This window comes from Arachis ipaensis, chromosome B08 (genome assembly GCF_000816755.2).
Source record: "Arachis ipaensis cultivar K30076 chromosome B08, Araip1.1, whole genome shotgun sequence".
In the NCBI taxonomy this organism is placed as follows: domain Eukaryota; kingdom Viridiplantae; phylum Streptophyta; class Magnoliopsida; order Fabales; family Fabaceae; genus Arachis; species Arachis ipaensis.
The window spans coordinates 55,479,784-55,493,770 of record NC_029792.2 but is presented as its reverse complement, the minus strand read 5'-3'; positions in this window follow the sequence as shown (position 1 = coordinate 55,493,770).

Genomic DNA, 13,987 nt, shown 5'->3' with positions numbered 1-13,987 from the left:
AGAGCACAGGAATTCCTCCCAGAGATCCTTCAATCTGAATACTGGGAGTATCTTGAGACGTTCGTTACCAAGATACGGGAAGCTATGGAGCAATTAATAAAAGAACAGAAGGAACACAGTCAAATGCTGACCTATATGTTTAAAGAACAAGAGGAGCAGGGGCGTGACTTAAGGGAACTGAAGCACCAAAAGTCTTCTCTTGTAGGACCAAGCACCCCAAGGATCAGAAGAACCCCGTGCCCCCAGAATAAAGGTTGTTAATTTCCAATTTCTGCCTTAACTCTGTGACAGTGTCCTTATAAAAGTTTACCTTAGAAGTCATATAGTAGTAATTAGTATCTATTTTGATTTTATCTCCAATTAAGCTATAGTTTATTTTTCTCATCATCAGCAAACAAGAATAAAGTAGTAGATCTTTTGAATAAGAGGCAATAAAATTTCGAGTTTAATAAGAGAAATTCTAATTAGTTAAACGTGGTGGCAATGCTTTCTGTCTTCTGAATGAATGCTTGAACAGTGCATATGTCTTTTGAATTTGTTGTTTAAGACTGTTAAATATGTTGGCTCTTGAAAGAATGATGAACATGAGACATGTTATTGATAATCTGAAAAATCATGAAAATGATTCTTGAAGCAAGAAAAAGCAGCAAAGAACAAAGCTTGCAAAAAAAAAAAAGAGAGAGAAAAAGCAAGCAGAAAAAGCCAATGACCCTTAAAACCAAAAGGCAAAGGCAAATGAAAAGGATCCCAAGGCTTTGAGCATCAGTGGATAGGAGGGCCTAAAGGACTAAAATCCTGGTCTAAGCGGCTAAACCAAGCTGTCCCTAACCATGTGCTTGTGGCGTTTAAAGTCAAGGTCCAAAGCAAAAAGAAGAGTGTGCTTAAGAACTCTGGACACCTCTAATTGGGGACTTTAGCAAAGCTGAGTCACAATCTGAAAAGGTTCACCCAGTTATGTGTCTGTGGCATTTATGTATCCGGTGGTAATACTGGAAAACAAAGTGCTTAGGGTCACGGCCAAGACTCATAAAGAAGCTGTGTTCAAGAATCATCACACTGAACTAAGAGAATCAATAACACTATTTGAATTCTGAGTTTCTATAGATGCCAATCACTCTGAGCTTCAATGGATAAAGTGAGATGCCAAAACTGTTCAGAAGCAAAAAGCTACTAGTCCCGCTCATCTAATTAGAATCTGAGCTTCACTCAAAGACTCTGAGATATTATTGCTTCTCAACCTATTAGTCTTCTATTTTATTTGTCTAGTTGCTTGAGGACAAGCAACAGTTTAAGTTTGGTGTTGTGATGTGCGGATATTTTATACGCTTTTTGGGTTTAATTTCATATAGTTTTGAGTATGTTTTAGTTAGTTTTTAGTCTATTTCTAGTAGTTTTTAGGAAAATTCATATTTCTGGACTTTACTGAGTTGTGTGTTTTTCTTTAATTTCAGGTATTTTTCTGGCTGAAATTGAAGGAGCTGAGCAAAAATCTGATTCAGGCTGAAAAAGGACTGCTGATGCTGTTGGATTCTGACCTCCCTGCACTCAAAGTGGATTTTCTGGAGCTACAGAACTCAAAATGGCATGCTCCCAATTGCGTTGGAAATTAGACATCCAGGGCTTTCCAGCAATATATAATAGTCTATACTTTTCACAAGGATAGACGACGTAAACTGGCGTTCAACGCCAGTTCTCTGCCCAATTCTGGCGTCCAGCGCCAGAAAAGGATCAAAAGCTGGAGTTGAACGCCCAAACTGGCATAAAAACTGGTGTTCAACTCCACAAATGGCCTCTGCACGTGAATTACTTAAGTCTCAGCCCAGCACACACCAAGTGGGCCCCAGAAGTGGATCTGCATCATCCACCACTCATATTTTGTAACCCTAGGCTACTAGTTTAGTATTTAAACAACTTTTAGAGACTTATTTTGTATCTCATGACATTTTAGATCTAAACTTTGTATTCTCTGACGGCATGAGTCTCTAAACCCCATTGTTGGGGGTGAGAAGCTCTGCTGTGTCTCGATGAATTAATGGAAGTATTCCTATTTTCCATTCAAACACGCTTGTTCCTATCTAAGATGTTCATTCGCGCTTAACTGTGATGGAGGTGATGATCTGTGACACTCATCACCTTCCTCAATTCATGAATGTGTGCCTGACAACCACCTCCGTTCTATATATGATTGAATGAGTATCTCTTAGATTCCTTAATCAGAATCTCCGTGGTATAAGCTAGAACTGATGGCGGCATTCATGAGAATCCGGAAAGTCTAAACCTTGTCTGTGGTATTCCGAGTAGGATTCAAGGATTAAATGACTGTGTCGAGCTTTAAACTCCTGAAGGCTGGGCGTTAGTGACAGACGCAAAAGGATAGTAAATCCTATTCCAACCGGATCGAGAACCAACCGGTGATTAGCCGTGCTGTGACAGAGCGCGTGAGCGTAGTTTTCACTAGAAGGATGGAAGGTAGCCATTGACAACGGTGATCCACCAACACACAGCTTGCCATAGGAGGACGTGCGTGCGTGAACAAGAAGACAGAGGAAAGCAGAGATTCAGAAGACAAAGCATCTCCAAAACTCCAACATATTCTCCATTACTGCACAACAAGTAACCTTTAATTTATGCTCTCCTGGTTATTCGCAATTCAACTGATAAACATAATTGACTTCCTGACTAAGATTTACAAGATAACCATAGATTGCTACAAACCAACAATCTCCGTGGGATTCGACCCTTACTCACGTAAGGTATTACTTGGACGACCTAGTGCACTTGCTGGTTAGTGGTACGCGTTGTGAAAAGTGCGATTCACAATTCGTGCACCAGGTGCCATAAGTGGTAATGGAAGCAAAAAGCAACTCTTTTTCCACACCAAACTTAAAAAGTTTTTCTCGTCCTCAAGCAAAAAATAAAGAAAAAAGAAGAATAAAATAGAAGAAGAAGAAAAAAGAAGAAGATAGAGGGAGAGAGAGGGCTCGGCTGAATGGGGCTTATGAGTGTATGATGTGTGTGTGTATGAAGGGTTAGAGTGATGGGTATTTATAGGAGGAGGGTAGGGTTGGGTTCGACTATGGGTGGGTAATTGGGAGGGAAATTTAATTTTGAAGTGGGTGGGGGTTGGTGGGAGTTATGATGGTTTTGGGTAAGTGATATGGATGTGATTGGGGTAAGGTTTATAGGAAGACCTACTGGTCCTGAGAGGCTAGAGAATTCAGATTTTCTGCCTTCTGCACTGGTGTTTGAGCACCCAGGGTCTGCTCCCTGGCTGGTGTTCAATGCCAATAATGCTACCCATTGAGGGTGTTGAACACCAAGCCAATGCTCCCTGGCTGGCGTTCAACGCCAGTAACACTCCATCCAGAGTGTTCTATTTTCTCTGGTGAACAATTCTGTCTCTACTCTGACTACTGCACATGATCATGAACTTAAAAAAAAAGAAAAATAACATAATAGAAAATAGAAATAATTAATTAAGGTTGGATTGCCTCCCAACAAGCGCTTCTTTAACGTCACTAGCTTGACGGTTAGCTCCTTAGGGAGGTGAGTATGGGCTCAGAATGTCGCCCTTTATAGTGAACATTCTTCCTGTCTTCTCATGAATGAGCTCCACATGCTCTAGAGACAGGATACGACTCACTGTATGTGGTGTGACTGGTTTCTTGGTGAAGACAACCCTCATGCAAGGTGAGAGGCCTTCAGTTGGAACTTTCTTGTCCCTCCAACCTTTAGGTACTTTCTTTCGAGTACCTTTGTTCTTAGAGCTTGTTGATGGCTGATAAACCCCAATTTTATGGTTTATCTTGTGTTGAATTTAGGGAATTTTATCATCTTTTCTCACATTTATTCAATGAAATAGCATGGTTTTGTGAATTTCTCCTAATTTGCGCTTAAGAGTAAAAATATACTTTTTAGGCCTTTAAATTGCTACTTTTAATTCACTTTAATTCCATTCGATGCCTTGATATATTTATTATGTGATTTCAGGATTAGAAGGCAAAGATTGGGTTGAAAGAATGAAGAAAAAGCATGCAAAAATGGAGAATTAATGAAGAATTGAGAATTTGCTGAACTGAAGGCCACGCGCACACGTCACCCACACGTACGTGATGCACGGAAACTTGTCTCTCAACAAATTTCCCTCGGCAAGTATACCAAATTGTCGTCAAGTAAAAACTCACAATAGAGTGAGGTCGAATTCCACAGGGATTGATTGGTCAAGCAACTTTAATTGGAGGAATGTTCTAGTTGAGCTAAGCAGAATTTGATTGGAGAGTTGCAGGAAATTAACTGGCGGGAAAGTAAATGGAAGAAAGTGTAATTACTGGAAATAAAGAACTGAATGTAAATAACGGAAAGTAAATTGCAGAATCTTAAATGGGGAATGGGGAAGATGAACATAAAAGTAAATGGCAGAAAGTAAAGAGAATGGGTAAGATCAGAAATGGGGGATTCATTGGGCTCAGGAGATGTTGTATTCTCTGGATCAAGTTCATTCTCATCTCTTCCTCAATCAATGCATTCATGGATCTCCTTGGCAATCTTAAGTGATTGGATTCCAATTCCTTGGTAACCCAATATCTCAAATCTTGATCAATAGCCAATTCCTTGGTCTAATTGCTCATGAGAAGAGATGAAGTATGGTCACTGATTATACCACATGTATTCCTAAATCAAAGTATTGGTAGGATTATATGTCACCATATCCACCCAAACCCCAATTTGGTCCAACATGAGAAAGTATTTCTAGCATGATCTCTTCATTCCTCTTCCAAGGTCCGAAGAGATCCAAGTATGAATAGCTTCTTTTCCAAGATAACTACCCAATAGGATGAAGATTGAAAGCTTTCTAGTAAAATCAAGTGAAAAGAAAGAAGAAGAATAATGAAAACTATTATTGATCCATCAAATTACAACAGAGCTCCCTAACCCAATGAAAGGGGTTTAGTTGTTCATAGCTCTGGGAATGGAAAGCGTGAGTGTAAAGTACATTATGAAAACTAAAACTAGAAGTTGCAGAGAAAGTAAAGTATATGGATTGTAGTTTTCCAAAATGCCAAAAGCTCTTTCTCTTACTAGTTCAAAACTACTCCTATATATACTACTCTTCTGATATTCTAGTTGGCTCTTCAAGTCTTGGATATGGGCCTTTGGATCTTAAGTTGAAGCAGTTGTAGTCTTTAGTGGGCTCAGCTTTGCTTGCAGAGAAAATGTGAGTTAGGCATGGACGTTAATTAGGACGTTAGTGGCGTTAACGTTAAGTAAAAATGTGGGTTCGAGAACATTAGTGACGATCACCTTTTTCACTAACGTTCCTAACCCAAGATGGTCCACGTTAACTTCAACGTTAGTGGCACTAACGTGACCACTAACGTTGCCTCTTGGTCCTTCGTAAACGTTATTGGCATTCACCTTTTCCAATAACGTTTGCTTGTTGCCTTTCCTTCCTACGTTAGAGTCCATGTTAGTGTAGCTAACGTGACCCCTAACGTGGGCATGCCTCAGCTTCGAGAGCGTTAGTGACACTTACCTTTGTCACTAACGCTCCAAATGCCCCTTCTCACGTTAGTGCCTCACGTTAATTGTATTAACGTGGCCACTAATGTGGTGGTGATTGCCATCTCCAACGTTAGTGACAAAGGTGAGTGTCACTAACGTTGGCTCATCATTTCTTTCCTCCACGTTAGCTTCCACGTTAATGTAGTTAACGTGGCAACTAACGTGGCTAATAGTGGCTTGGTCCAATGTTAGTGACAAAGGTGAGTGTCACTAATATTGGCACTTCTTTGTTCCTTCCACGTTAGAGTTCACGTTAATGTAATTAACGTAACTCTTAACGTGGCTAAGTGTGCCCCTTTTTCCAATGTTAGTGGTATTCACTTTTACCACTAACGTTGGAGCTTTACTTCTCCTCCACGTTAGCTTCCACGTTAATGTAGTTAACGTGGGCTATGATGGCTCACGAAGGCGTTATTGGCGATCACTTTTCTCATTAACGTTGCAAGGTAGCTCCCATTCCATGTTAATGGTCACGTTAGTTAGACTAACGTGGCTATTAACGTGGCATCTTCCTTGCTTCCTTTATCTTGAAATCAAGCAAGTAAAGTGCATCAAAGCTAGGTTCTAACTCATGAGATCATGCATCATCCACTTTATCATTCAATTCATGCATAATTCTCATAAAATCATATAAAATTCACAATGTTTGCTTGAATCAAGATGTAAGTGATTATCTACCCAAAACTTGCTTATTAACTAAGAAAATGCATGAAACTACCCTAAAACAGTAAAGAAAAGGTCAGTGAAACTGGCCAAAATGCCCTGTTATCAGTACGCGTGAGGAGATTTTCCAGTGATGCGCACGCGTCACCCACGCGCACGTGTGACCAGAGAATCATCAAGCGACGCGCACGCGTCATCCACGCACACATGTGATGTTGGTCACGTGACTCACTTAAAGGAAAAACACTAGGGGGTGATTTCTGAGCTCAAGGAGGCCCAAATCCAACTCATTTCTTATGCTTTTGAACCCAAGGATGGCAAGGGATTGAGGGAGAGCAATCACAGTGTAGTTTTCATCATGTTGTAGGTTAGAATTCTAGAGAGAAGCTCTCCATTCTCTCTAGAATTTAGGGTAGTTTAGGTTAAATCTTCTTGGATCCAACTTTTAATTCTTGTTTTGATTTAGTTTTCCCTTTTAATTTATTGTTGTTACATCTTTAATCTTCTTAGTTTTCCTTGTTAATTCCTTGTTTTGCTCTCTTTTATGTTTATGAACCCTTTTTGGATTTAATTTCCTTTTAATGCAATTTTATGTTTCCATGCCTTTTTATGTTTATATTAGTTGTTATTGTTGATTTCTTGCTTATGTTAGTTATAGATTTTATTAATTCTTGCATTTTGTGATGTTGACTTTTATTGCGCTCTAGGTGTTTGATGAAATGTTTTCACTAGTTTTAGTGTAGTTTTCTTTACTCTTGGCCTAGGCTAAGAGAATTGAGTGACCTTGAGTCATTGGCTCTCATTGATTTGGTGATTTGAGAACCCTTAGTGGTCAATTTGATAACCATTGACACTAGCCTACTACTAAGTCAATTAGTAGCTAGGTTAGGACTTATGGATTGATGTTGATCAAGCCTATTTGACATACTTCAAGCGTTGAAGTAGATATTGTACGTACTTCAAACATAGAGGTAGACTAAATGGGTTGGTCCCTCATAATTGTCAACACATAGTTTGTAGACAAGGATGGGTGATCTCAATTCCTATGCCTAGCCAAGAGTTATTTCCCTTTCTTTATTAGTTCTTGTCATTTACTTTCTTGTTATTTAATTTTCTTGCCAATTACTAAACCAAACCCCCTTTGCCTCTTCATAGCCAATAAGTGATCACTTCATTGAAATTCCTTGTGAGACGACCCGAGGTTTGAATACTTCGGTTTATTTTCATTGCGGTTTGTACATGTGACAACCAATATTAAAACTTTGATTGAATGTTATTTGTTGGTTGGGAACTATACTATCAACGGAATTATTTTGTGTGAAATTTCTAACTGATGAAAATACTCTTTCAAGTTTTTGGTGCCGTTACCGTGGAATTGCAATGGTGTTATGGTATTAGCTATTGTATATAAGTTGATATTGTGAATATGCTTCTTTGTTAGTTTTTGCTTGCTTTAGGAGTTAGTTTTTATTAGTTCTTATTAATATTTGTTTTTATTTTCTCTTGCCACCATGAATTCTCACCCTTTTGGCCATGAGTGTGGTTACAACTATATTGTAGAAGATGAAAATTACAATGACAACATGCATCACGGATGGAACAATCAAAGATGGAAGGAGTCTCAAGGATTTGATCACCCTTCTTGGCAACAACCTTCCCAAATGTGCCTGTGAACATCAAATGGCTATGGTGGACCCCCTTGTGATTATCAACATCCACCACCATATGCCTATGAACCCCCTCCACAATATAGCCCTCAACCATTGGTGCACGAATTTGTGATGTCCACTTTTCACAACTCGTACCACTAACCAGCAAGTGCACTGGGTCGTCCAAGTAATACCTCACGTGAGTAAGGGTCGAATCCCACGGAGATTGTTAGTTTGAAGCAATCTATGGATATCTTGTAGATCTTAGTCAGGAAGTCAAATATGTTTATCAGTTGAATTGCGAATAACCAAGAGGGCATAAATTAAAAGTTACTTGTTATGCAGTAGTGGAGAATATGTTGGAGTTTTGGAGATGCTTTGTCTTCTGAATCTCTGCTTTCCTCTGTCCTCTAATTCACGCACGCACATCCTCCTATGGCAAGCTGTATGTAGGGGATCACCGTCGTCAATGGCTACATCCCATCCTCTCAGTGAAGAATATGCTCACATGCTCTGTCACAGCACGGCTAATCATCTGTCGGTTCTCGATCATACTGGAATAGGATTCTTCATCCTTTTGCGACTGTCACTAACGCCCAGCACTCGCGAGTTTGAAGCTCGTCACAGTCATTCGATCATTGAATCCTACTCGGAATACCACAGACAAGGTTTAGACTTTCCGGATTCTCATGAATGCCGCCATCAGTCCTAGCTTATACCACGGAGATTCTGATTAAGGAATCTAAGAGATACTCATTCAATCGGATATAGAACGGAGGGGGTTGTCAGGCACACATTCATGGTTTGAGGAAGGTGATGAATGTCACGGATCATCACCTTCATCACAGTTAAGCGCGAATGAATATCTTAGATAGGAACAAGCGTGTTTGAATGGAAAACAGAAATACTTGCATTAATTCATCGAGACACAGCAGAGCTCCTCACCCCCAACAATGGGGTTTAGAGACTCATGCCGTCAAAGAGTACAAAGTTTAGATCTAAAATGTCATGAGAGATGCAAAATAAGTCTCTAAAAGTTGTTTAAATACTAAACTAGTAGCCTAGGTTTACAACAAATGAGTAAACTATGATGGATGATGCAGAGATCCACTTCTGGGGCCCACTTGGTGTGTGCTGGGGCTGAGGTTTAAGCAATCCACGTGTAGAGGCCATTTGTGGAGTTGAACGCCAGTTTTTGTGCCAGTTTGGGCGTTCAACTCTAGCTTTTGATCCTTTTCTGGCGCTGGACGCCAGAATTGGGCAGAGAACTGGCGTTGAACGCCAGTTTACATCATCTATCCTTGTGCAAAGTATGAACTATTATATATTTCTGGAAAGCTCTGGATGTCTACTTTCCAACGCAATTGGAAGAATGCCATTTCGAGTTCTGTAGCTCCAGAAAATCCATTTTGAGTGCCGGGAGGTCAGAATCCAACAGCATCAGCAGTCCTTTTTCAGCCTGAATCAGATTTTTGCTCAGCTCCTTCAATTTCAGCTCTCTTTTTTTTTTTCTTTTTTTTTCTGCAAGCTTTGTTCTTTGCTGCTTTTTCTTACTTCAAGAATCATTTTTATGATTTTTCAGATTATCAATAACATGTCTCATGTTCATCATTCTTTCAACAACAAATTCAAAAGACATATGCACCGTTCAAGCATTCATTCAGAAGACAGAAAGCATTGCCACCACATTTAACTAATTAGAATTTCTCTTATTAAAACTAGAAATTTTATTGCCTCTTATTCAAAAGATCTACTACTTTATTCATGTTTGCTGATGATGAGAAAAATAAACTATAGCTTAATTGGAGATAAAATGAAAATAGATACTAATTACTATTATATGACTCCTAAGGTGAACTTCTATAAGGACACTGTCACAGAGTTAAGGCAGAAATTGGAAATTAACAACCTTTATTTTGGGGGAACGGGGGTTCCTCTAATCCTTGGGGTGCTTGGTCCTACAAGAGAAGACTTTTGGCGCTTCAATTCCCTTAAGTCACGCCCTTGCTCCTCTTGTTCTTTAAACATATAGGTCAGCATTTGAATGTGTTCCTTCTGTTCTTTTATTATTTGCTCCATAGCTTCCCGTATCTTGGTAACAGACGTCTCAAGATACTCCCAGTATTTGGCGGCTGGTTTGAGATCCTCTCTCTTGAGTTGATTTGGGACGCCCTTTGTGTTGGTGGTCCACCTGGCTCCAGGGATACACATGTCCTCTAGAATTTTATCCAGGTCAATGTCTGCTCTCATCATCCTTCTGTTGAAGGAGTCTGGATCGTCCTTTAGCTGAGGTAGCTTTAAGATCTCTCTGATCTTGTCAGGGGTGGTATGAACAATCTTTCCTCTGACCATGATCCGAAATTCATAGAAGGCAGTTCCAGATAGTTTTTGCTTGTCAGTCTGCCACATATTAGCATAGAACTCCTGGACCATGTTCCTTCCTACTTTCGTTTCAGGATTAGCTAGGACTTCCCAGTTCCTGATTCGAATTTGCTCCTGGATCTCCGAATATTCATCTTCTTTCAGATCGAATCTAACTTCCGGGATCACTGATCTCAGACCCATTATTTTAAGATAATGGTCTGAATGTTCTTTAGATAAGAACTTCCCTTGATTCCAAAGTGGTTTTGGAACGCTCTCTTTCTTGCCTCTTGGAGTGGGTTGTTTTCTTTTAGGAGTCATGATCTTAGTGATCTCGGATAAACACACCAAACTTAGAGGTTTGCTTGTCCTCAAGCAAAAGAAAAGAAAGGAGAGGGATAGAAGGAGCGCTAGGTGCAATTGTTGATGGAGGAGGAGGGAGGCCGAACCCAAATTTAAAGGGATGGGGGGGTGGGTTTTCGAAAAATTGGAAAAGATAAGATAAAAAGATTGAGTTGAAAAAGATAAGATAGAAGATATAGTTTAATTTTGAAGAGATATGATAGATTTTTGAAAAAGATAAATCTGAATTTTGAAAAAGATAATATGGAGATTTGAAAAAGATATGGATTAGTTGAAAAGATTTTAGAGTGAAAAAGATAGATTTGTTTTCAGAAAAGATTTGAAAAGAGTTGGATTGAATTTGGAAAGAGGGATTTTTTTGAAATTAAGGATTTTAGAAATCAGGGTTCTTAATATGTTCATGTAAAAATGATGCATTGAAACATAAAATTTGAAATTAGAATGGAAATACATGTGGAAAAAATGAATTTGGCTCCTCCCTGCCTTCCTGGCGTTTGAACGCCCAAACACTGCCTGTTTTGGGCGTTCAGCGCACAAATGCTGCTCTCCTGGGCGTTTAACGCCCAGCTGCTGCCATTACTGGCGTTCAACGCCCAGTGGGTGCCCATTTCTGGCGTTGAACGCCCAGATTGCTACCATTACTGGCGTTCAGCGCCCAGTGGATGCCCATTTTGGGCGTTGAACGCCCAAAATGCACTTTTACTGGCGTTTTCTTGCCAGTGAGCTCTTTTTCTCTGTTTTGTGTGCCGAGGTCTTCTGTAAATGATTCCTTACCTTAGTGTCAGTGAACTTTATATAAACAAATAAAAAATAAAAATAAAAATAGGGCAAAATGCTTAGAGGATTGTTGCCCCATAGCTGGGTTGCCTCCCAGCAAGCGCTTCTTTATTGTCTTTAGCTAGACCTTGCTGAGCTTTTTAATCTAGCTTCAGCCTTGAGCATTCTTGCTCAATGTTGCCTTCAAGATAATGCTTGATTCTCTGTCTATTGACAATGAACTTCTTATCAGAATCAATATCTTGAAGCTCCACATAACCATATGGTGATACACTTGTAATCACGTATGGTCCCTTCCACCGGGATTTCAGTTTCCCGGGGAATAGCCTGAGTCTAGAGTTAAACAACAGAACCTTCTGTCCTGGTTCAAAGATTCTAGATGACAGCTTTCTGTCATGCCACTTTTTTTATTTTTCTTTATAAAGCTTGGCATTTTCAAAAGCTGTGAATCTGAATTCCTCTAGCTCATTTAGCTGGAGCAATCATTTTTCTCCTGCTAATTTGCCATCAATGTTTAGGAATCTGGTTGTCCAGTAGGCCTTATGTTCCAGTTCCACGGGCAGGTGACATGCCTTACCATACACGAGTTGGTATGGAGATGTCCCTATGGGGGTCTTGAATGCTGTCCTGTAAGCCCACAGAGCATCATCCAAGCTCCGTGCCAAATCCTTTCTACGGGTATTTACTGTTCTGCACCACTTCTTTCATGGCTGGATTTAGCCGCCTCTGTGGTTGAACCACTGGTTTGGTATTATCCTCCAATAAGATTTTGTGCATGCATCTAGCTGGGCTTATGCCCTTAAGGTCACCTATGGACCACCCAAGAGCTGTCTTGTGTGTCCTTAGCACTTGAATAAGTGCCTCCTCTTCCTGTGAATTTAAAGCAGAGCTTATGATCACTGGAAAAGTGTCACCTTCTCCCAGAAACACATATTTCAAGGATGGTGGTAATGGCTTGAGCTCGGGTTTAGGAGGTTTTTCCTCCTCCAGAAGAATTTTCAGAGGCTCTTTCATGTCCTCTGAATCCTCTAAATCAGGCTGAACATCTTTAAAGATGTTTTCCAACTCTGATTCAAGACTCTCAGCTATGTTGATCTCTTCTACCAAAGAATCAATGGGATCAACTTTCATGCAGTCTTTTGATGTGTCTGGATGCTGCATGGCTTTGACAGCGTTCAACTTGAATTCATCATCATTGACTCTCAGGGTTAATTCCCCCTGTTGGACGTCAATGAGGGATCTTTCAGTTGCTAGGAAGGGTCTTCCTAGAATGAGAGTAGCACTCTTGTGCTCCTCCATTTCCAGCACAACAAAGTCAGTGGGAAAGGCGAATGGCCCAACTCTGACAATCATGTCTTCAATCACGCCTGATGGGTATTTAGTGGAACCATCAGCAAGTTGGAGACATATCCGGGTTGGTTTAACTTCTTCAGTTAAGCCAAGCTTCCTGATAGTGGATGCAGGTATTAGGTTGATGCTTGCCCCAAGATCGCATAAAGCTGTCTTGGTACAATTACCTTCTAATATGCATGGTATTAGAAAGCTCCCATGGTCTTTAAGCTTTTCAGGAAAGCTCTTCAGAATGACTGCACTGCATTCTTCAGTGAGGAGAACTCTTTTTATTTCTCTCCAATCCTTCTTATGACTCAAGATCTCTTTCATGAACTTGGCATAAGAAGGTATTTGCTCAAGTGCTTCTGCAAATGGAATCTTTATTTCAAGAGTCCTGAGATAATCTGCAAAGCGAGCAAATTGCTTATCCTGCTCCTCTTTCCGGAGTTTTTGAGGATAAGGTATCTTGGCTTTATATTCTTCAACCTTAGTTGCTGCAGGTTTATTGCCTACAGAAGTGGTTGAAGAAGCCTTTTTAGAGGGGTTGTTATCAGCATTTGTGTGTGTCTGATCCCTCACTAGTAATTGAGTGCCAGGGTTAGAAGCTGGAGTGACGTGAGAAGCCATCTCCTTGTCTGTTCCTGGCGTTTGAACGCCAGAATTGTGCCCATTTTGGGCGTTCAGTGCTAGATCCTGCCCATTTTGGGCGTTCAACGCCAGATCCTTGCCCATTTCTGGCGTTGAACGCCAGTCCTGCTTTGTTTCTGGCGTTGAACGCCAGTTTTGGCCATGGTCTGGGCATTCAGCGCCAGCCTTCCACCAATTTTCTGGCGTTTTAGCGCTAGAATTATTTTTCCCTGGGCTCTTACTGTCCTCAGGTGAATTTTGGATGGTTTGCTCATTTCTTAGCTTTTTGCTGCCTTGAGGTGGGGTATTTAATGTTTTCCCACTTCTTAGTTGAACTGCTTGGCATTCTTCTGCTATTTGCCTTGAGAGCTGCTGCTTTGTTTGCTTAAACTGTTCGTCCATATGTATATTAGCCATCCTTGTCTCTTGTAACCTGTCTTTAAATTCGGCTAGCTGCTTTGTTAGAAAGTCCAATTGCTGATTGAATTCAGCAGCTTGTTTAACACAAAACTTAAAAATTTTAAGATCAAGACACAAGGAAAACTTAAGAACACTAAGGAAGAACACCAAACTTAAAATTTTTAGAAAATCAAAATAAATTTTCGAAAAAATCAGAAAAATCAACAAGAAAACACCAAACTTAAAGTTTGGCA